This window comes from Ceratotherium simum, chromosome 21 (genome assembly GCF_057802395.1).
Source record: "Ceratotherium simum simum isolate JZ-2026a chromosome 21, ASM5780239v1, whole genome shotgun sequence".
NCBI lineage: Eukaryota > Metazoa > Chordata > Mammalia > Perissodactyla > Rhinocerotidae > Ceratotherium > Ceratotherium simum.
This window is the reverse complement of record NC_141920.1, coordinates 11,364,547-11,388,137: the sequence shown is the minus strand read 5'-3', so window position 1 is coordinate 11,388,137 and position 23,591 is coordinate 11,364,547. Positions and strand designations below refer to the sequence as shown.

Here is a 23,591-nt window from a genome sequence, read left to right as displayed (position 1 = left end):
ACACTCACTTATGGTCACGGAATGAATGCTGAGACGGGGGAAGCTGGCCACTCAGCATCGGAGCAAATGGTAAGTATTATAGACTTTAGGCAATTCTTTGGAAAAATGAAAAGGCTATATGTGTATGAGGGAATTGAAAAATTATTTAAATGACCCAACACACTAAAGCAGAAATTTAGATCCACTTTCCCAAGTTTCTTAAAAACAAAGCTTAAGAAAATAAAATTAGTAAAATTCAGGCAGCTGAGAATTCGTATGGCTGCCAATGTGACCATAAATATTTCCTACAAAATACGGTAAGAATTTATGATCAATTTAATAATCCAAATCAATTTTACAGGATATAAAGTAGTTCTAAGAAGCAAAAACAGAAGCCAAAGCCTCAGGAATTCAAATTTAATACATGCAAATCTGTTTTTCTAATTAATAAAGGCTGCTACTCTATAATACCACCACCATTTGTAAACATAAAGTCAACTAATCCAAATGTAATACCATGTTACTTCATTTGTTATTTGAATCCAAAAATCAGTATTAACTATGAAAAAATGGAAAAGAAAAAACGAGTGAAGCCTACCAAAATAAATAGTAACTCCTAGAAAATTCTGCATTTGGAATTCCATATGAAGTACCAAAGTATAATTGAGGCCAAAAGAGAAATGCATTTCACTGAAAAACACTTATCAGCCTTTGCATCCTCCAGATGGAACTCCTACTAGCTATGAAGCATGACTAGAGTGCCCCCTGCACTCTCTGCCATCCAATAATTTGCATATTTATTGACGGCAGATAAGAAGTTTAGCTAACGGCAGATAAGAAGTCACTTCTGATACAAATTAATGTGCATTCAAGGCCAAATCCATTATTCCTTATGGAAATTTTTACTGCTAAATTGTTTTAAACCATCTTTTTGATGGTTTTTTATCAGTTGCTTAATAAAACAGTTTCCACGAACCAGGTCATTGAGAGAGAACCAACCACCTGATAGAAAAATGTTTCAGAAATACAGACCGTGTTATAAGCTAATTCTGAAGAGACCAGGCATCAAAACAGATGCCCACAGACACTGACGTCTGAGACATCTTGTTTCTCATTTCATAAACTCTCTGTGGGCTGAAATCCAGAAGTTCTTTTGGAACTTCCCAAGTAATCCTGCTTCACTTTAGAGCAGAGATGTGCCAGAAGGCAGCTATTACTGGTTTTCCCTGCCTCCTGGATAAGCAGCTCAACATCTCAGCAAAACAAATATACAAAGATTTGGAAATGTTGCCACCAGTCTATATGGAAAACATCCAAGGGAGTCAAACTGCAGCTCAGGATAAAGGAAAACCCATGGAAAATACCAGACATTCTAAATGCCCATCCACAGCTATCAAGTCGTTTTCAGACCTCCAAAAGAAGCACCTCACTGCATGGTAGGTGCCCAACTTACCCACCTACAGATCTGAAAAAGTGAATATGCTCATAAGGGAGCTTAGTTACAAGAAACTTACAAAAAGTGATACTTCAGCCATAGAGTAAATCTCATTTACTTATTTAGGCTGAATTAAACAGGCTTATAAATACAATAGTGACACTGCTTATTGGAAAATGCTGTACAAAACACAGTTCTTTGTTCTATGATTAGCAACTAGGAGGAACCCAAGTTAAAGTTTACACTGAAAGATGTAGCATACTCTGAGTTAGGATTATAACTGTCTTCATAAGCTGATTTCTGACATTTTTAATGATCTTGGGAATTCTATGATCCGTCCCTTCTCCCAGATGGAGGTGCCCTCTGTGTATGTGCTTAGAAAGACCTTTTCTAAGATTTTGTCCATCTGGAGCTGGAATAACACATCCATATGCATTAGCATCCTCAAAAGTATTTACAAAAATTCTTCTCTTTTTTGCTTTAACACTTTTTTCCTCCAGTATACAAAACAGGCAAACAGTGCAGGAATATGAGCAAAGAAGGTTCCCTCCTACTCCTATCCTCCAGCCATGCAGCTCCCCTTCCCAGAAGGGGCACTGTTAACCATTTCTTGTGTATACTTCCTGAGGTTTTCTACACCTGTAACAAGGCAAAGATTCCTTGAAAGAAAGTCTCCAAAAAACTCCATCAGTTAATGTTAGAATTATTATGGGTGATAAGAAAAAAAACTCAAGGGCCCTATGCCCTATTTTTTTTGTGTGAGGAAGATCAGCCCTGAGCTAAAACATCCATTGCCAATCCTCTTCTTTTTGCTGAGGAAGACTGGCCCTGGGCTAACACCTGTACTCACCTTCCTCCACTTTATACGGGACGCCGCCACAGCATGGCTTGACAAACAGTGGTGGGTGCGCGCCTGGGATCTGAACCCCGAGGCCGCCACAGCAGAGCGCTCGCACTTAACTGCTATGCCACCAGGACGGCTCCTATGTCTGTTTTTTTTTTCTTTTTTTAGCTTACTGCTTGCTGTTAAGAAACAACTTCAGATCAACAGTTGGCTCCAGGGTTCATTAATGTTATCTATTTGATTCTTGTTTAAAAACTTTTACAAAAATTACTCCCAGCCTCCTCCCCACCCCTCAAAAGCCCTTTGAATTAGAAATCTGGACAAGGGGCCCATACTTTAAGTGACTAACTGAGGGGTAGGAACAGAGTATATAGGAAATTGACTGCATGAGATTAAGGGCTATTTTCTCACTTCTGAATAGAAAGAGAGCTAAAAACAAAGTATTTAGAAGCATTACTCTTAGGGAGAAAGATACCTTACAATAATGTCAAAAAATTGTCTAGAGATGGGCTTTGAAAGGAATGCAGAGGGATAGGCTTACTTTCTCTCTAGATTTGTTCCTAGGTGGCCAATCCTTTCTCTTGAGCCTCCTTGGCTTCAGAATGGCCATTTTCACCAGGTCAGCACCATTATCCCAATAGCAAGGAGAGTTCCTTAAGCCAAACCATAAACCTCTCTCAGCTCATGGCATAAAAAAGGGAAAATATCCAATTTAATAGAATGGAACAATTGTTCACCTGTTTATCGATCATTTTCAGAGTACCTACACTTTGCCAGTCAATGTGCTAAGAATAGAGACATGAATAGGACACAGTTCTTCCCCTTCAACAACAGCCCATCACTTCTAGGAGACAGGACCCAGAGGACACAGCAGGCACTCGGTCACTGGAGTAAAGATGCTTGTTTTTGCCTGCTAAACTTCCTTTGGAACCATCCCTGCCACAGCTGATGTGCTGTCAGGAAGCCCTTCCTCCATCAGAGCAGAGTCCACAGGACTCAGACTGACGAATTAGAGCATTCTATCTCTGTAGACACTCACTAGTACAGCGTGGGACATGCGCCCCAAACAGGGCTGAGAGTGACGCTGAAAAAGAGAGTCAGGATCTGCCACCACATGGAGAAAGCAGAGGAGGGAAAAACTCCTGCAGACACTGCTTAAGGTTTTCAATCCAGCTGTGCCTGAAAGACAGCCCCTCCCCTGCCCCGCCTTCTCATAAAGGAGCAAACACATGATCATTTTTGCTTAAGCTTTGGTTCACGTCACCAAAAGTCTTGGCAGACCCACTGGACAGTGAGATATAGAAGAAGAAGTGAATAAGTAAGAGGAAAGATGGGGAATTTTATGCAAAATAATTATACTTGTGAATTGGGTCTAGTAGGAAGAAAAGGAGTTTGCCAGGAAGATGTAGTTATTGTGAAAGATACTTTGGGCCTCTGGTTTCAAAAATACTGTACAAAAGAGTCAAACACTTTCTAAATTCTACAAGATTTTGAGGAAAGCTCCCTGACCTATTAATAGAGTTAACATTTGCAAGTGTTTTATTAAGAACTGAAGATAAGTAGCTTTCGGGTAAGTATATGCCATCTGATGAAGTGGACTTAAATCATCAATTTTTGAGAATGATTTGAAATCAATGTTTAATGATTCAGCCACACTCTTTCCTATTGATCTCTGCAAATTATACCCACACCTACTGACTGGGGCCAAACCATTTAAGTTTTACTAATCCTGGGCAAACTCCTACTCATGTGTTTTCTTATACAGCCAGAGTCAGATGGCTGAAATGAAAATCTGAGATCTGTAGCCCTGGGCTACAGATGAATTAGAACCATATTAATTCTATATAAGACTGATGAAATACATGCACCTCTTTCCCCTCCAAATACCAAAAGCAAAGATACTCCTTTACTCTAAGTACTAAGAGGGTAAATAAAGGCAGAGACAGCCTGTCTCATGAGGAAATATCTGTAGGCTGAATCTGTACAGGGGCAGGCTGCTGATACAACATGAATGTGAACTTTACTTAAGCAAAGAGGCCATTAACTGAGAAACGTAATTATAATCATTTATGAAACAACAGCTCTGCGAAAAGACTTGGATCTAGTCAGGTGTTGTACTCAGGCTCTTCTGGGTCAGGCTCTTCTGGGTCAGGAAGATGGAGGGGAAGCCAAGAGATGACAGTGCTAGTTCAGCAGGCTCAAGGCAAAGTTTGCAGGACCTGATGCACCAAGAGTCCACGGGGCTTGTCTCTCTATGGTACTCCCTCTGCACAGCCACCAGATCAAGGATGGCATCATTTAGTCCCTGTTTTTAGTGGTAGAAGAAAAGGATTTATAACTGTGCCATCAGAAAGTAAAAACAAACACAAAGACATAAAACCCAACCTTAAACTTCTGATCAGGCAAAGATAAACAGTCAAGCTAGGAGAAAAAAAAAAAAAGCCTCCAAATCAAACTTCTCCAGATTATATTTTAAGCTACTGCAAGTATGGATCTAGCGTGGCATGTTCCAGTATATAATTCTTCATATTTTTATATGCATTCTTATATGATGTGTCCCAAGTTCCTAATAAGAACATATGGTGCTATTTAACATGCCAGAAAATATAGAAGTAAGTGTGATAGTGTGTCCTAGTCCCCATCACCTGCAGGTGTAACCCTGCTACTTTCTAATATTGGGAACTGAAATCTCAACATATACTGGAGCGACAACTAATGCATCAGTTACATTAGTGAATGCAAATCTACAATCTTAGTAAGAAAAACATTTCTAACACTGCATTGAGAGCTAGACAAGGATGATTACTTCTTCCTGGTAACCCCTCAACATAAGCTGCTTAGTCTAAACCAGTGGTTTTCAACCTCCCCCCTCTCCACCCTCCTTCAAAGGGGTGAAATCCTTGTTTCTAAAGAAATCTTAGTTGAAACATAAAAAAGATAAAATGTGGAGGGCTCAGGCTGAAAGGGAGAGAGGAAGAAGGAAACATTCTCTGTTCCCAAGTATTTCCTTGAAATAGTTACTTGTCTAAACTAAGCTCATAATCCAAGTTTATGCCAAGGTGGCAGTCTACTGAAGTGTAGAATCTGGACCTAGTGGGCAATCAACCAAAGCAGGAAGTTTAATGGCTATAGCAGAATTCCAATAGTTTACTGAAAATCTCCCCTAAATAAAATTATAGTCTGATCAGAATATGGTTATAGGAAGCCCACAGGAGGGTAAAGATTAGAACATAGTTATTCTTTCATGTTGTCTTTTAAATATTTCTACATTAAAGCTGTAAAAAAAAAAAAATATACAGTCTCTCTGGGAATATCTTTTACTTGGGGGGTGGGGGGTATATCTTTTACCGGGAATATCTTTTACTTCACTTTACCAAAGGCTGGAAATGTTGCCATTACTAGTAAAGAAAAATGGCAGCTGTATTTTCTAAGTTAATGAAAATTAGGAAGACATCCAAGCTACTACAATATAAACAATTTCATTTTTGGTAACATCATCATCAACCCAAATTAGTATGTAAGAAATTCTCACCCTTGATAGATACTTAAAACAAAGTACTCCAATTAATGCTGATGCAAGTATTTATACAAAGATCTTATAACCCAAACTGGGGTTTTTAAGACTCAGATATTTGAGGTTTCTTTAAACCACTGATCTAACTAAAAGATAGTGTCATGCTATTTTCTAAGAGGCACAGGCATTTTAAGAAGATTCTCATGAAGAGAATCAAAGCATCAGTTACTTCATTGCTACGCACAATGGTACCTTTTTTATTTTATTTTTTTGTGAGGAAGATCAGCCCTGAGCTAACATCCATACCAATCCTCCTTTTTGCTGAGGAAGACTGGCCCTGAGCTAACATCTATTGCCAATCTTCCTCCTTTTCTCCCCAAAGCCCCAGTAGATAGTTGTACGTCACAGTTGCACATCCCTCTAGTTGCTGTATGTGGGACGTGGCCTCAGCATGGCCGGACAAGCGGTGCATCGGTGCGCGCCCGGGATCCAAACCCGGGCTGCCAGTAGCAGAGTGTGTGAACTTAACCGTTAAGCCACGGGGCCGGCCCCAGTACTTTTTTTTTAAAAACAGATTTTTTGATGTCTCTGTGGAAACATTTAGGACCTGTTAAGGTAAAAACTATTTAGGCAGAAAGAAAACATCATTCCCATATTTATGCACTCTCTTTTCCTCCTACCGCCCCTCAGCAACATATTTAATACTCGTCAATATCACTCATTGAGAAAAATCCTGGTCATCATAAACACTGTTTCTTTTTATAACCCATGAGCACTCATCTTTCCTGACCTGGGATCTGAAGTGGTGAACACAGACACCTCATTTGCTTTTAAGGGTGTCACTAAGTCCTACGTTTAAGTTAAACGAGTTGTAAAAAGGTTTATATATTTTGTATTTTAAAAAATGAATCTTGTAAAGCCTTGCTAGAGCAACCCTCCAACGAGGGAGCACATGGAGGGCCCAGAGTCTACCTTCAGTCTGGAAGCACTCATCTAGTCAATCTTTCTCTAAAACACACAGCCCTGAACAGAAGCAGCTTATCTTTCAATTTCCTATAAGCTTGGGCAAAAGACCTTCCAGATGCCAGAGGCTCTTCATAGAAAGGTAGCTCTGTCTCCTCTCTTCCTCAATCCCAAATACCACAGAACAAGTAACTGTCTGACTATCCAGGGGCAAAATGCTGTTCTGGATTAGCAGATAAAACTTTGCAGTGTGACAGAGGTAAGAAGAAAAAGTTCAGTTTCCTCTCTCCTTAATCTTACCAGAAAATGTGCAGTAGTGTTGAGGCTAAAGGAGGGGATATTTGGAAAGCGCAGGAGGATTAGAAAGAGAAACTACTTTGCAAATGAAGACAAAAATTAAATTTGAATAATGAATATCAATTATATTGCTTAGGATAATCATATTAGAACACTGTAAATAAAGACAAGAAGCGGGCAAAAAGATGGAACCCACTTCTGTTTTCTTCTATTTTTAACTAACTGCACTGGCTTTTACTATTCTCTCAGTCTGACAATAAAAGAAACCCAATTAATTGAGTAAAGTGTCAAATACAAAACTGCCTCCACTTCAGAAGAAAACCTTGATTTTCTTCAAGTTTTTAAACCAAATCAATTATTAAATTCCTTATAATTAAGTTTTCATAACTATTTCTTTTGTAGGGAGATAGCATTTATCAAGGCAAAATGAGTATACTTATCTAAATAAAGCATCCTGTACAAAAACGTCTGGTCTCTTTCTATAAACAATATGTGAACCCCTTCCACAAACAACCCTGCTCTAAGAGACTCTCTCTCTGCTCGACTGAGTGAGGGGAACACACCCCCACAAGGCAGCTCATTCCACACTGGACAGCTCTGCTCACAAGTTTACTCTTTACAGTGTTTTGTAACCTGCCCACAGCTCTCTGTTCAGCTATAGAAGTCTAATCACTTAGCCACATAACAGCCTTTCAAGTTTGTAAGACACTTCCTCCTTCCCTCCCAAGTCTTCCCCCTTCTCCAAGTTAACCACACTCAGTTCTTTTCACCATTCCTTCTGTGATCCCACAAGCCAACCTCTAACGGAGGGGCTCCAGTTTGTCAATCTCTCTGGTGCCCTAAATAAACTATTGTTCCAGATGTGACAATCAGAAGGTCAAATGGGACAACACTTTTCTAATTCTGGATATTATTTTTAAATTAATGCTCCTGAAAGGTACACTTGTGTTGTGGCAGCCACTTCACACATATGACTACCATCAACCAAATCTTTTTTTTTTTTTTGGCATATGTGCTGCCTTTTTCAGCATTAGCTAGTTCAGCTGCTGAGGAAAAAGATATTCTGTACTGAATCCATGTCTGGTTAGAAAGGCAGTAACTGTCAACAGTCTTTAAGTGTCTTCTCAATTGAAGGGGCATGAGCATTTTGATTCCAAAATGAAAAAGAACAAATGTCCAGTACAACTCCTAGGAAAGACAAGAGATTCAGATTTATATTCCAAACCACAAAATCAACTGAAATCTGTTGTGAAAAAGCAGCACTTTGAATCAGTGAAAGAACCCGGGGGTTGCCTAATGTAAACCCTTCTTATTTCACAGATTAGCAACTGAGGTGCAGCAACTGGCCTAAGGGTGCTCAGCCTGTCACGACAGGGCTGGGTCTCAGGGTCACCTTCAGACCTGGGATGCGGTGCTCCTCCCACGACCCATGCCGATGAAGCTCCGCTCTCTGAGAGTAATTAAAAGTAAAGGACGACAAATTACACACACACGTGTGAAGGTGCCAGAACCCCGACACCCAAGGTTGAAATGAGCTCAATAAAGCCCAGCCACACCAGCTCAAGGGGCGACACAGCAACCAGGGTGCACACCGCAGGTCAGACGGCCCGTCACACCCAGGGAAGGAGGGCAACAAGAACCCCGCTCTGAGACCGCCTGCCCGAAAGCGCTCTTGTCATCGTCACGGACGCCAACGGCCACTAGACAGCCACATCTACGGATATCTTCCCGTCCAAATTGTAAATATCTTGCAAAATGAAAAACACAACCTTGGTATCCTTACATAAAACACCAGCTTTTCAAAAAACAGATGTATCCTACATCTCTCCTTTATGATCCTCCCATTATCAATACTCAAAGCATGTTCTTCCAAATATTGCTTGGAAAAGCAGAGGCTTTGATGATATTTTTTTTTTTTCTGAAGGGCAGGGGTAGACAGGTGGCCAGTCTGCTCAACTACTTTTTAGGCTCCTTTTCTCAAATAAAGTTCTCTTTGTTTTCGTTACAAAAATGGGGAAATGAAAACACACATCCACACACAAACTTGTACACGAATGTTCTCAACAGTACTCACAATACCCAAGGAGGAGAAACAACCCAAATCTCCAACAACTGATAAATGGATAAATAAAACATAATATATCCATACAATGGAATGATTGAGCCATAAAAAGGAATGAAGGCCTGATACATGCTCCAACATGGATGACCCCTGAAAACATTATGATAAGTGAAAGCAGTCACAAGAGGCCACTTATTGTATGATTTCATTTACAGCCACGTGTTGCTTAACGACAGGGATACATTCTGAGAAATGCGTTGTTAGGTAATTTTGTTGTACGAACATCATACTTAACACAAACCTAGATGGTATAGCCTAGGCTGTATGGTACTAATCTTATGGGACCACCACTGTATATGTGGTCCGGTGTTGACCCAAACGTCATTATGCGGCACACGACTGTATATGAAATGTCCAGGACAGGCAAATCTACAGAGACAGAAAGGAGATTATAAAGTTGCCTAGGGCTGGAGGAGTTACCAATAAAGCTGTTACCAAAAACAAACAAACAAACAAAACCACCACAAAGCAATTAGGCCTAATATAAGATTACAAAATATAGATAGAGATAAGTGAAAGAACATAACTTAACTTTACCCAAAGACAAGACAGTAGTTAATAGTGGGTATATTTATCTTTCCAGATTTTTTATGCACACATAATTTTTCTTTTAAAAGAAACAGAATCTATATATTTCAGTGTTTACTCATGCAGCAAGAAAACCAACGTTGCTTGAAAACTTTATAAATTAATTTTTACTTTAAGAACTGTGCTTTCCAGTAAGGTAGATATTAGCCACAAATGGCTATTAAGCACTTAAAATGCGGCTAGTCTGGACTGAACTGAGATATGCTTTCAAAAGGTTCTTTATTTGTTTGTTTATATTGTGGTAAAATACACATAAAATTTACCATCTTAACCACCTCTAAGTGTACAGTTCAGTGGTATTAAATAGTCATCAGTACTACCACCACCACCATCCATCTCCAGAACTCTTTTCATCTTGTAAAACTGAAACTCTATACCCATTAAACAATACCTCCGTATCTGGTAATCACTATTCTACTCTGTCTCTACAATTTCGACTATTCTAAGTACTTCACATAAGTGGAATCATAAAATATTTGACTTTTTGTGACTGGTTTACTTTAGTTAGCATAATGTCCTCAAGATTCATCCATCTTGTAGCATACATCAGATTTCCTTCCTTTTTAAGGCTGAATAATACTCCACACTATGTATATACACATTTTGCTTTTCCATTCATCTGTTGACAGACACTTGAGTTGCTTCCACCTTTTAGCTACTGTGAATAATACTGCTATGAATATAAGTGTTTCTTCGAGACTCCGTTGCCAGATCACATAGTAATTCTCTTTCCACAGCAGTTCTACCAATTATGTTCCCATCAACAGTGCACAAGGGTTCCAATTTTTCCACACCCTCACCAACACTTGTTATTTTGTGTTTTTTTTTTGAGAGTAGCCATCTTAATGAGTGTGAGGCAGCATTTCACTGTAGTTTTGATTTGCATTTCCCTAACGATTAGGGACGTTGAACATCTCATTTGCTTATTGGCCATTTGTATATCTTCTTTGGAAAAATGTCTATTCAAGTCCTTTGTCCATTTGAGATATACTTTTAAGTATAAAATATACTCGGAATTTCCAAGGCTTAGTGTAAAAAACGTAAAATGTCTCATAAATACCTTTTCAAAAATATTGACTACATGTTGAAACGACAATAGTTTGGATATACTAGGTTAAAAAGATATTAAAATTAATTTCACTTTTTATTTTTAAAAATGTGGCTACTGGCAACACAGATCAATCTGGAAGACATTATGCTAAGTGAAATAGCTAGTCACAAAAGGACAAATATCGTATGATTCCACTCATACGAAATACTAACAGTAGTGAAATTCACAGAGACAGAAAGCATAAGCGTGGTGCCAAGCGCTGGGGGTGTGAAGAATGGGGACTTATTGTTTAATGGGTATAGAATTTCAGTTTTGCAAGATGAAAAAAGTTCTGGAGATAGTGGTAATGGTTGCACAACAACATTCAGTGTACTTAATTAATTATCACTGAACTGTACACTTTAAAGTAGTTAAAATGATAAATTTTGTTATGCATCACAATTAAAATAATTTTTTTTTTAAAACACGGCCACTGGAAAATTTAAGGCAACAATAGTGAAGACGGAGCCAGAGAAGGTTTGCTTGTAATATTATCAGCAGGGTAGTCTAGGCTCAAAATTAAGAGGCATTTATCATTGATGGGTCTCTTTGCCAAAACTATGAATATTAAGTATCTGTTAAGATTCCTTTGAACAAGACAGATCTTCTAGAGCAAGTCCCGGATGTTAATATTGGAGCTTTGAAGGCCTTTACAAATATTAAATGAGTGAACTCTATGGTAATGTATTAATGCCCCCAAACTGTTAAGTACTTAAAAAAATTCTTAGTACAGAGTTCACTTTCCTGGCAAAATCTACTCCACTCCAAGAGGCCAGGAACAGTGGAATTTATCACTTCTGTCAATGTCAACGGCCCCAATTCATACTCGGCCTTAACTAACAGATTTAATCCAGCTGGGGTTACTTTATTGAGAAGTTCAGCTATTTTTTAGTTTTGCAAAACTGAAATGACTCTAGAGCATGTAGCAGTACAGAAAAGATTTTCACAAAATCTCGATGTGTTAGATTTTCAAATCACCTTAAGTTTCTTTCAAACAGTTACAAGGATAGAACTGCAGAAGGGGAGAGGTCCCAGGAAAAATAAAACAGGAAGCCTTTTCAAAGGTAACAGAATGATGAAACATTTAATTTTAGCACTTTAAGCAAGTTTTGTTTTCTTTCATGTCGGTGTGGCTCATTAATATTAAGCCATGAATCTACTGGGAAATAAACACCCTGGCTCACCACCTTATCAATCACCAAAATTATAATCACACTGTGACTTAAAAGTTTTAATTTATTTTAAATGCTCATCACAGGCGATCTCACAGATTTAGTAAAATACAACCTGAAACTGTAATTGATACAGCTGGTAAAGAGGTATTTATGTTGTAAATTACAATCACTATGAATCATTTTTCAGCAAGGATTAGTTTTCCTGATCTCAACTGATAGACTAACCAGAATCCTTAAAATATGCTCGAGGACAAGGCTGCCATCTCACTATCCAAGGCAAAGAAGGTCCATTAGAATGACCCTGCCTGTTTTTCCCCTGCTATATCTCTAGCATCTACAACAGTGGCTGGCACATAGGAGACACTCAATAAATGTAGACTGAATGAACAGTCCTTGCCTAGAAAGGGCTTACAGAGATGATACCCCATGAATATCTACAAGAAAAGAGGCAATGTGTCAGATGTGTCACAAACTAAATGATCTGAGGCTTCGTAAGAGGGAAAGTTCATTCTCACCAGGGGAGATCAGGAGAGGGTTGAAGCAGCTGCTGAGCTGCCCCCACTAAGTTAGGTTGAGAATCTGCATTCACTGCAAAAAACTTGCTGGCACAGTTCCAGAGGTGGGAAAGCAAGGAGTTCTAGGAACTATTGCACAGAGTCAGAGTGGCTGCTATGTCAAGCTTCTGAGTAATAATGAATGACAAGGTTGGAAAGGCAAGTTGGGAACAGGATGGAGGCCTTGAGTGTGAAGCTAGAGTCTGCTGCTGCCATGTCTGGTGGCCACCGAGGAGACACTGCAGGTACTGAAGTAGAGAAACGATGCAATTCTGATGGCCCTTTAAGAGAATTAATCTGGTCATGTTCAGGAGGTCCTATTAAAAAAGGTCTGGAGGAAGTCAATTAAGTAGAAAAGTGAATACAAGACTTAGCCAATTGTCAGAATTACCCTAGGGAGCCTTACACCCATTCCAGACCTACTCAATCTGAAAGGTATGCAAAATCACCAGAGATAACAAGACAATGAAGTGACAGCAAAAAGAAGTGGAAAAAAAGGTTCAAAGGTGAAGCCTATAGTCGACATCAAAATTTGTGTTTTCCAATAGGACTATATTGTTTTCATGGAGAAAAAAATTTAGCTGACATATCACCCACATGCAAAAACTTTTACCTCATAACTTCAAACTTCTATAACAAGAAGTAGGTGACAGCACAGTAAAGCTTTCCTCTGCTAGAAAAGATGGTACGTTGTAGTGATTGAGAACATAGCCCTAGAGCTGGACAGATCTGTGTTTTTAAACCCTTGCTCTGCCACCTACTAGCTTTGTGACCTTAAAAGTGTTACTTAACCTCTGGAGGTCTGTTTCCTTACAGTATAACCAGAAGGACACTATTCAATTGTTCAAATGTCAGAAGAATTAAATGAGATGATACCAGTTAATGCTTTTCTTTTTCTTTCGTTTTTTTTTTCCCCAAAGCCCCAGTAGATAGTTGTACGTCATAGTTGCACATCCTTCTAGTTGCTGTATGTGGGACTCGGCCTCAGCATGGCCGCAGAAGTGGTGCACCGGTGAGCACCCGGGATCCGAACCTGGGCCGCCAGTAGCAGAGTGCGCGCACTTAACCGCTAAGCCACGGGGTCGGCCCATCAGTTAATGCTTTTAAAGCAGTTATCATTATTACCTTAAATCAGATCAGATACTGGCACAATCACTTTGAAAACTGTGAGTTCACACCAGGGTATAATCTTTTAAAAAGCATGGACTATTATTATTCCTGAGAATCAGATGTGGTTGCCATACATCTGTTCCTGTACACATTAAAATGTGCATTCATACTTACACAGTGGTGTTTTTATACAATACTTTACATTTGTGTGACCCATTCACGCTAAAGAGCATATTCTTAACTTTACAAGCTCTGTGGCACTTAAAATGCTTATGGAACAGAACATCTGCAGTACCCAAAATAAACCTAGGTGACTTACAGTTACGTAGAAACATAAAGGTGTGATCTAAATTTTGCATATTTATTTTTAAAAAAATAGGTGGGTCGCTCCTCATTTAAGAAGACTTGCAGACTAAAAGACTACTGCCTACAAGTGGAAACTGCTATTATGTTGCTGCTTATCCTGTTACTCTGAGTATTTAGACTTCAGACAAGGATCTCAGCTGTGACCAACAGAATTTCTAAAATGTCAATGGAACCAATGGTTTTCAGGGTGTACTTCTGAGTGTGTGCTGAGACTTTAAGATACATATACAAATGGAGGGGACGACAGCGCCTCAGGGACAAGGTGAAAGCTGAACTGGAGATGTGGTCCCCTAACTCTATCGATTTTACATACTAGAGTTAACATAAAATTGTATTTGAAAGGGGGCAAGATGCCTTACTGCTTACAAAAGAAAAAAAGAAAAAGAACATCTCTAACATCGCAATCTAGCTTTAGGGAGAGTGTGAGACGGGGACTGTTTCCCAATTTGCTCCATTTTAAATAGGCATTCCAGGAAGGCAGAGACACATCGTGGGGAGTGATTCCAACACTTCGCTGCCTACAGAAGAACCCCACAGGCTTAGAGCTGCGTGCTGTCAACACAGGTGGACAAGCTGGCCTAAGAGAAATGTGAAGACGGGAAACCAATTAATTCACAAGCGGGCCTAAGAGGACATCCAGATATGTCCATTTACGATCATTCCAGAAGCATGCCACTGGCCTTTGCATCTAAATGGCATAAGACAAAAAGTAGGTTATTTTCAATCTCTTAATAATAAATTTTCCATGCTCTATCAAAACTATTCAGAAATAATTTTCCCATAGTAATGGGAAATGTCTTTTTCTCACCATTCTTGAAGAAGAGAATAATTTATTTGAATCATCTTCTGAAGTTTTTCTACGCCATCTCCTAGAGTCAGGGCTTAGCCACAGCATTCTTTGTAGCAAAAGCATTCTTCTTGTAGCAGCTTTTGCCATTCGATGCCTCAATCACTTGCTGCAGAAAAGTTTTATTTGTATTTTTCCTGTTGTTTTTTTTTTTGGTGAGGAGATCAGCCCTGTGCTAACATCTGCCAATCCTCCTTTTTTTGCTGAGGAAGACTGGCCCTCGGCTGACATCCGTGCCCATCTTCCTCCACTTTATATGGGACACCGCCACAGCATGGCTTGACAAGCGGTGCATCGGTGCGCGCCCGGGACCCGAACCGGCAAAACCCGGGCCGCCACAGAGGAGCGCGCGCACTTAACCGCCTGTGCCACCGGGCCGGCCCCCCTGTTTTTAAGTATAACTGATCTTGAACCAGGATTCTGAGCATTCTCTATATTAGGACTCTCCCAGTCTCAGTTCACCTCTTTCACAAGAACAAGAATTCTAATTGTTGACTTAAATTAACAACTCCAATTTAAAATTTTAATAAATTCTACCATATTTCCACTAGATAGAAGTTTCTTTACATACACTAGATTTCAAGAGACCACTCATATAGGTTCTCAGCTGTAGCCAGCTCTCACCAAAAAAGGAAAGCTTTACAGATTGTCAAGGGAAGCACAGGTTTCCACAAGCTCTTAAACGGAGCATAGAGGGTTCAGAAAAAGAAAAGGCAGACGGGCAAAAGCCAGCAATTATCTGTCTAAGCAAAAATAACTGCTCAGAGGAGAGAAGGAATAAGACTGCCCTAACCCAAAACATTGAGGAAAGCATCAGGACCATAAACAAATTTTCTTTTTAGATCCTTATACAAGCAACTTCAAACCAGACATATGCTACTTCAATTAACCGCCACCAGCAACATTTTCACCCATACTCTCCTGCTGGGCTGTGGCTAGCTGCTTTAACTGTGGAGCCCATCTGGGATCTTGTGGTGTTAGCTGACATACAAGCACAAAACATCACTATGAAGTTATGAAGCATTCATTTGAGCCCTCATTAGCCAAACAGCTCACAGGAGCACTATCAAAGCCTGTGCTCCAAGCACAGGCCTGGGAACCAGCCCAGACTTCATCACTGCACATGCTAGTGCCTTGATTTCCCTACTCGTGAAACAAGGACAGTCCCGAGAGAACTGAGAATGGTTTATACAGTGCTTGGAAAATAAAACGGGCAAGCCATCAATATTATTGTATAATACCATAAAGGCCACCCAGGGGATCTTTAACTCACAGCTCATCCTGATTAAAGGCATCAACCAAGTCATATGAGAAGCGACACATCAACACAAACAACCCAAAGCTGAGTGACTCAATTACAAATCTACACCCTAAATGGAGAGGGAATTAGGACACGTAGGAATTCATTTTTAATTCCGAGGGCTGGTCAAACAACGCATGAGTCTCTTACAGATTATGCGCGTGTTTCTGAGTTACATCTTAAACTATGTTCAGAGCAGTCTTCCCTTAGTAAACTCTATCAAAAGTCTTTTATGCTCTCCTTTTAATTTCCAAACCTTTATCTCTGGAACACTGCTGAAATTCTTGACATTTCAGGATTTCTCTAGAGGCTGTCTTGGAATTAAGCTAGGGATCAAGAAAACCAAGGAGGCTTGTGAGTGCATCTCAAAGAACTAAAGGCAGAGGACAGTGAATGCATACACAAAGATGAGGAAACCCAGAACTGAAACAGTGAAAAGAATTTTGCAGTTTATACTGATGAGAATAAAAATACGCACTCCAATCAAAACTGTCACTTTACAGAGCTGGCTCACATTTCACCTGTGACTTCCTATATATGCACACATATCCATATATATTATATATACATATACCAATTTGAGAAGCCTGATAATATGTGAGGAGAGCCTTCTCCTTTCAGTGAAGCAGACTATGGATTCTCATTTAAGCTGACCCCTAAACTGGCAGATTAAGGTAGGTCAGGACCAAACACAGGTATGAGGACTTCTAAGACACTGAGAGACTGAGACAGCACAATCATCCTGCCCCCACTTTCTAATTAACAGGACCAGGAAAACAAACAATAAAAAACGATGAAGTCACAAGGGAACCGTGACCACTCATGCTGGGCAAAACGTGGACGGCTTCTCCTAACAGTGTCTCAACGAACAAGGTGGAAAGTGCCAATGTGCAAACAAGAAACAGCTTCTACATTCAAAATATCAATTCAGTTAATTAGTGTGGGGCTTTGGTGCATACCAGTTTCAAACGCCAAGTTTCCAAACTAACAACACAAAATGTACGAGTGAGTGATGCACATCAGCAAAATACGGCATTTGCTCCAGACTTAATACCACAAGCTCTTATAGAACTAGGGCAGGAAAAAATTTGTACGTTTACGTGATGCTAATAACGAGTCAAGCTCTGTCAATCTAACTATAATTAAATTATTTACATAGGGGAGCAACATTTTTCTTAATGTTCATGCCTCTTAAGCAAATAAATCAAAGTTAAACTCTCATGGAAAGTATTTTACCTTCTGGAAGACATAACAGACTTTAAAGTCCTTTGGAAGTCCAGGTTGAACAAGTAGCTTATTACACAACAGTACTGGGCATCTTGGTGTAAACTACAAACTAGCTTCTAATCTTACAAAAATTCAAATTTTTTGTACTTTCACATAATTTTTTTTTAAAGTTTATTTCACTGAGATTTAAACAGGTTATTAAAAAAACTACAATGTTTAATTCTGATGTTTTTATCTGCACTTTAGAAAACTACTATAGTTTCCAAACTACATTTCTAATATTTTACTTGTGTTTAATAATATGATAGTTATTTCCAACTCTAAAAAAGTGCATTGTATCTTATGTGTATACACACACTCACCCACCAACTAATGGAATCAATCTATCAAGGTCTATTACAACTTACGCAATTTTGTAATTTATGAACGGGTCTCAAAAGAAAAAAAGAAATACTATTTAAATTCTAAAGTTTTTCTTTTATCTCTTCTCTACCCAAGTATTGATTTCTACTTGCTCCTTTAGAACAGCTCATCTTCCTTATTAAACTGTAGTTTTCACAATTAAATGTGCAGCCAGCATGTGCACATCATCTTAAATATATCAACCACCAGATCGCCGAATATTTAAATTTTCAAAATACTAACAATTCCTAATGTTTTTCAAAATTTGTAAGTAGTTACAAGGAACACAACAATTTAACCCACACATAGTGTACCTTATATAATTATGCCTTTAGTAATCAAAGATAAATAATAAATGTATGCACACACGTTAAAATGAAAATCAAAAGCCATTTTTACATGATAAAAGCCTATTGGTTGGTTATTTGGAAGCAAGTACATGTTCAGGAAAGGCCTGTTCTGATCAGAGAATCTTTAAGGTTTTTAGAAGCTTAGCAACTCTTGAGACCGGGTCATCAAAATAAGAGTAATTAAGTACTTGACCCTTAATGTGTTCAACACGGTGACATTTCATTTTTAATATAAATACTATTAGAACTTTTCCTGCACTCTGGTTTAAGGAAAAAAAGAGAAATTCAAGCAAAACAAGCTCACAGTGGTTATGTTTAAACCAACGACTTCCGGGATAGGCAGGGCGAAGGGTCTTTAGACAGTCACAGCCCAATCTCCTGTACTTTCTATGCAGCAATTATAAGAACTAAAATCAAAGGCTGTTAGTTCGAAGTATAGCAGCCTCTGCTGAGGTAGTCTTAGGAAATTTTCAACAAGGGCCAACATGAAGGAATTTCTTCTTAAAGTTCAATTAAACAGGATACCCATTCCCCACCCTCTAGTTAATTGAGGCTTTTTACTGTACTTTAATGAACCCTCAGTTTACCTAAATTCCAGCCTTCAAGCCCAATTGTTCCACCTACCCCCATTTTTTTTGAATGCCAAAACCAAGAAACCTTTGAAACTGCAGAATACATGCTTTCTAAGAGCTCACAGCAAGTTTTCCTGTAGGGGGAAATGGCTATTATCACTAAGGACATCAGTTAACACTGTATCTTATGTATAATTTGCTAAATCAAACAACAGCACCTTCACAAACTTCACCTCAAACATATCCTCAAGTAAAAAGTTGTCTTCAAGTTACTCGTTTAAAAAGTTGTGTAACTGTATGTCAAAGATCAAATATAGGTCAAAATCATACCTGTTTAACAAATACTAAACAGTATTTAAAAATTACAAATAATACTATTTAGATTAAATATCTGATTCTTGTAATTATTTAAAAAATTGTAAAAGCAATATAGTCAAGTCTCTAATGGAATACCTGACCCAAGCTGCCTCCTTTTCACTCACCAAAATATTACTTAGTAACAATTGTCCAATGAAAATGCTCCCTTCAGCACCAACTGGTTAACTATGTATCAAAGAATATACTCATTCATTCTCCCATAAATTTATCTTGGTGTATCTATATAAAAATACTTGTAACAAAGTCTTAAAACTACACTTGAGTATCAACAACCACTGTCAATCTTTGGTAGCAAATCTCATGGCAAGGTCTGTTCTGATCAGAGAATCTTGAAGGTTTTTTAGAAGCTTAGCAACTCTTGAGACTGGGTCATCAAAATAACAGCAATTGAGAACTTTACATACTTTATACATAAGAGTGCAGAATGCAAACGATTAAAACAATATTAGCAACTTTAAAATTTTCTCTTAAGCCATAGGTCATTTCTCTGTTCAGAACCCACGACTGCAACCAGCTCTAACCGGTTCCTTGAGGAATGTGGCTAGGCTGAAATTTTGGAAGTGTTGGCTTTGGTGGTGACCAAGGAGGAAGAAGTCTCTGGCTTCCCTGTTGCTGTAGTTCCCACCCTCCAAAATGAATATACCCACCGGTGTGAATTGATAATGTGGTCCAAAGAGCAAGGCAGGAACGGAGTCCAGATCCTCAAAATGGTAGTACAGGGCATAACCACTAGGCCACCTATCAGTTCAGTACAAAAAGTACAACCCTGTGCATCATGGTGCAAAAGCTGGGGCCTAGGTTTCGCATTGTGCATCTCACACCTATGGAAATAACAAGAGGAGTAAAATCTACAGAAATCAACACACCCTAAGAAGGTGGGTGCTCATAGAAGACCGGTGTCAACACTTTTGCAAAGGTGGTTGGCTGCTAAGATAATGAATGGCAATTACAAGTCCAAAGTTGGAAAGAAACAACCTTTTACAATCAACTCTGTTGAGTTGGACAATAAAGAACTCAACATGGGCTTGATGTTTACCAACAAGGCTTTGCAAATCATGACACCCATCTACATGCTTATCAAAACTACTACCCCACTAAAATCTAACATCCCTCAAGAATAATTTTTAACTCTCAAAGAGTTGGAAAGATTTGGGCCATGAGGAAGGGAGATAATCAGCAATTCCCCAAACCCGTTACTCTCAAGGTCTTAAACGTTCTCTCTTACCATCTGACCTTGGAAAGATATGGTGACACATTCAAAGCTTAAGGTGGAAGAATTGCAGAGAAGGGGAAGTCTGTGTACCAAGGATGTGCCAAGGTGATGTGTCAAGAACAAATGTGGATTGGTCTGAGGGTCAACAGTTTGGAAGAGTAAAAAGAACTTCTAAAATGTAGGGTGGATTCTTTAAAAGAAATAAAATCACTGCTCTTGACTCACTTAATCTTTCGCCATGTTGCTGTCAGCTCACCAACTAAGTGCGAGAGTGTGTCTTGCTGGGTCCATTTTCCCATGGTCTGTAGAAGGCGCTGTGAAGCACATCCTGTTCCAGCTCTGGGGCCCTTCCCCCTTCTGCAGCCTTACCCAGTGCAGGGAATGCGCCCCCTACTGACTCCAACACTCATCGCCTTTAGCCGACTTGGCTGCGGTGCATTTTGGGTGGGGGCTGGTATTTTCTTCATGGCCATAAACCAGAAGCAACAATGCAGATTTATAAAGAAACTGTATCAAGCTACCCAGGAAATTTTTTTCTTTTTCATTTTGAAGGTTCAAGACACTGGCAGGAGAAGCATCAGGGATACATTAGGTGTGTGGGGATGGACAGCATTAAAATGGCAAACACAGGAAACAGTTTGGTTCTTCTTCCCTCCTAAGCCTTTGTCTGAGAAATGGGGTTATGGCAAGAACTGTCCAGAGCAATTGGCGGATGCAAGAACATCAAGAAGACTTAGTGTGGGTATGTGAGCGGCCACAAAGGACATCAGACCTTGGCGCCTGGTCTTGGGCAGAAGAGGAAGAGAAGCAATCGCGCCTTTTCCAGCGACAGGCATCCAGGTTGGGGGGGAGGGGAAGGCAGGCAGGCAGCCCGGAGGAAAGAACAGATGATTAAAAGGGTGCTCAAAGAACTACTCCCCATTCATTGCACTGAAAAAAAATCTTTTCGCAGCTTTCTGGATTTCCATTTTTCACCATCTTATTGCAAAGTTGGGGCTCAGAATGCTCGTAAGAGGCCGTGCTGACCAGGCAGCTGCGATAGAGAAAGGGGGTGGGGGGCTCGGTGGTCAGGACAGGAGGAGAGCTGCACGGTGGGGAGGAAGGATCGCACCGGGAAGCAAAGACTTTCACTCCGTGCCTTACATGCTCCCCGCCCCCCAATCTGGCCCCCCTCCCCCAGCCAAGGGTGGGCAGACCTGGCAGCAGGCCGGTCCCAGGCACTGAGGTGCGCGTGGGGGGGCTCCTTTTGGGGGGGCGGGAGGCAGGGATCAGCTCCAGGGATGGGAGAAGCTCGGCTCTCGCTGGGGGCGGGGTGGAGGGCGATGCCATCAGCGGCCAAAGCTCGGGTGGCCGGGCCGGCCGCTGGCCCCGGCGGGCCGGCGGGGCGGGGACGGGGGTCGGGCTGCAGGAGGAGGCGCCTGGCCCCCGGGGCCGAGCCGGGTAGCGGTCCGCGCCGGGCGGGCGGGCGGGCCGTCAACCCGGAGTATGCAAAGGAGCGCGTGCGGCTGGAGGGCTGGCCGTCTCCACAACAATGCGCCCGCGGCCGGCGGGCGGGCGGGCGCGGCCGGGGGCCGCGAGCGGGGCCGGGCGGCGGGCGGCGCGGGGCTTACCTTGACTCGGCCTCGAGGCGCGCGCGGGCCGGCGTGCTCGGGGCCGGGCGGCGGCGGCGGCGGGCGGATGGCGGCGGCACGGCGCTGGCGGCGGCGAGGGCGCGCCCGGGGCCTCGGCGGGCTCCGGCTCGCGCCGCGGCCGCGGCTGCTGCCGGGGGCGCGGCGGGCGCAGCACAGCGGCGGGCGGCGGCGGGGCGGGCGGCTCCCTCCAGTCCCCGCGCGGGCGGCGGCGGCGGCGGGGGCGTCGAGCGGTGCAGACAAAGGAGGGGCGGAGGGAGGAGACGGAGGGTGTGGGAGAGGCGGCTTCACCGGCGCGGGCGGCGGCGGCGGCCGCGCTGCTCTCGCTCCTCAGCAGCGGGGACCGAGAGAGGGAGCTGTGTCTGAGGAGACGCCAAAATCCCCCTTAGCGCTGCCCGCGGGAGGGGGAGGGGGCACAAGATGGCGGCGGCCGGGGGGGCGGGAGTTCAGCTCATGGATCCCGGCGGGCGGCGGAGGGGAGACCGGGCCGGCGGAGGCGGCGGCGGCAACGGGCGGGGGAGGGGGCTGATCCCGCGTCTCCCCTCGGCAGACAATACAAGCGCCTCGGAGCGAGTCCCCGAACCTGCCCTAGCCAAAATGGCGGCCGAGAAAGAGCGGAAGTGACGTAGTACCTTATTAGCATAAGAGGACTCATTGTCCAGCTAAGTAGGGGGGGGCAGTAGGGGACAGTATCCCTTCCCCCCATGTCCCCCAGGGACAACTCTCTTACTCCCACCTGTGCTTGCACCTAACTTTTTCTGAGGGAGGGTGGCCCCAGCACCCCACCCCCGCCTGAGGGAAATTATATAATCCCCACTGAGGGGGAGCTCTCGCGAGAACCAAGATGATTTGCCATTGACCCACTAGGAGGCGCCGCGGATAATGGCCGCAGTGCGCTTCCAGGGCTTGTGTGCACGGCGGGCGCCTTCCCCTGGCCGCAGCGCCGGCGGCGGAGGCACAAGCAGCGGCCGCAGCACGCCCTGCACTCAGTCAGGTGGCCGTGCTGGGGATCCCTGCGCGGGCCCCGCGGGGCCTGGACTAGATCCGGCGGGAGGGGGCGTGCGGGCCGCCCGCCGCTCCACGTGCTGGCAGGCGCGCGCTCTCACGGGCTGGGCAGCGCGGAAGGGCAGGGACGCCCGGCCGGTCGTGCCTGACACCTCCTGCCTCAGCGGAGGTGTGAGGGCCTCGTGCTTCACACAGCGACTTGAGATGAGGCACAACCCATGGGCGCCGGACCCGTCCTGGCGGGCCGGGCTGTCCGGTGCACAGGGGCTGCGTGTTGCAGAAGGCCGCCGCTGCCCAGGGCTCGACATTGCTCCGAGTCAGTGATGGACTCTTCTCTTGGGCCTGAAGACACAAATGGGATCGCGAGCGTTTTGAGGCCACCGGACTGGTGCAGCCTAAAGATGAGAAATGCTGTTGCCAGCGGGCCTCCACCAGGTCCTTAAAAACCACCCTTCGACTGTAGTCGCGGACAGTCACTTGGGCTCCCACAGTCGGGACAGCGGAAGATAGCACGCGGGCACTCTGCCCTTGTCAGTTTAGGTCAACCCCAGCCAACATTCTCCTCCACATTGTGAACCCACCTTGTATAGTCCAGTGCGTCTATAACATTGGCTAAGCAAAATAAATGCCAA

General features: G+C 42.4%; 1 protein-coding gene across 2 annotated transcripts in view; it reads right to left on the bottom strand.

The window, feature by feature from the left end:
- ADNP (activity dependent neuroprotector homeobox) overlaps positions 1–22,616 on the bottom strand; it is a 34,663-nt gene extending 12,047 nt beyond the window's left edge. Inside the window, exon 1 of one of the 2 annotated variants that reach the window (XM_087445114.1) lies at positions 21,937–22,616. The gene's annotated coding sequence lies outside the window, so the exon portion shown is untranslated. Of the gene's footprint in view, positions 1–19,760; positions 19,906–21,936 lie in introns of those variants that run through there. The other variant, XM_004430273.3, reaches the window with a different exon arrangement.
- Between the last annotated feature and the right edge of the window lie 975 nt (positions 22,617–23,591).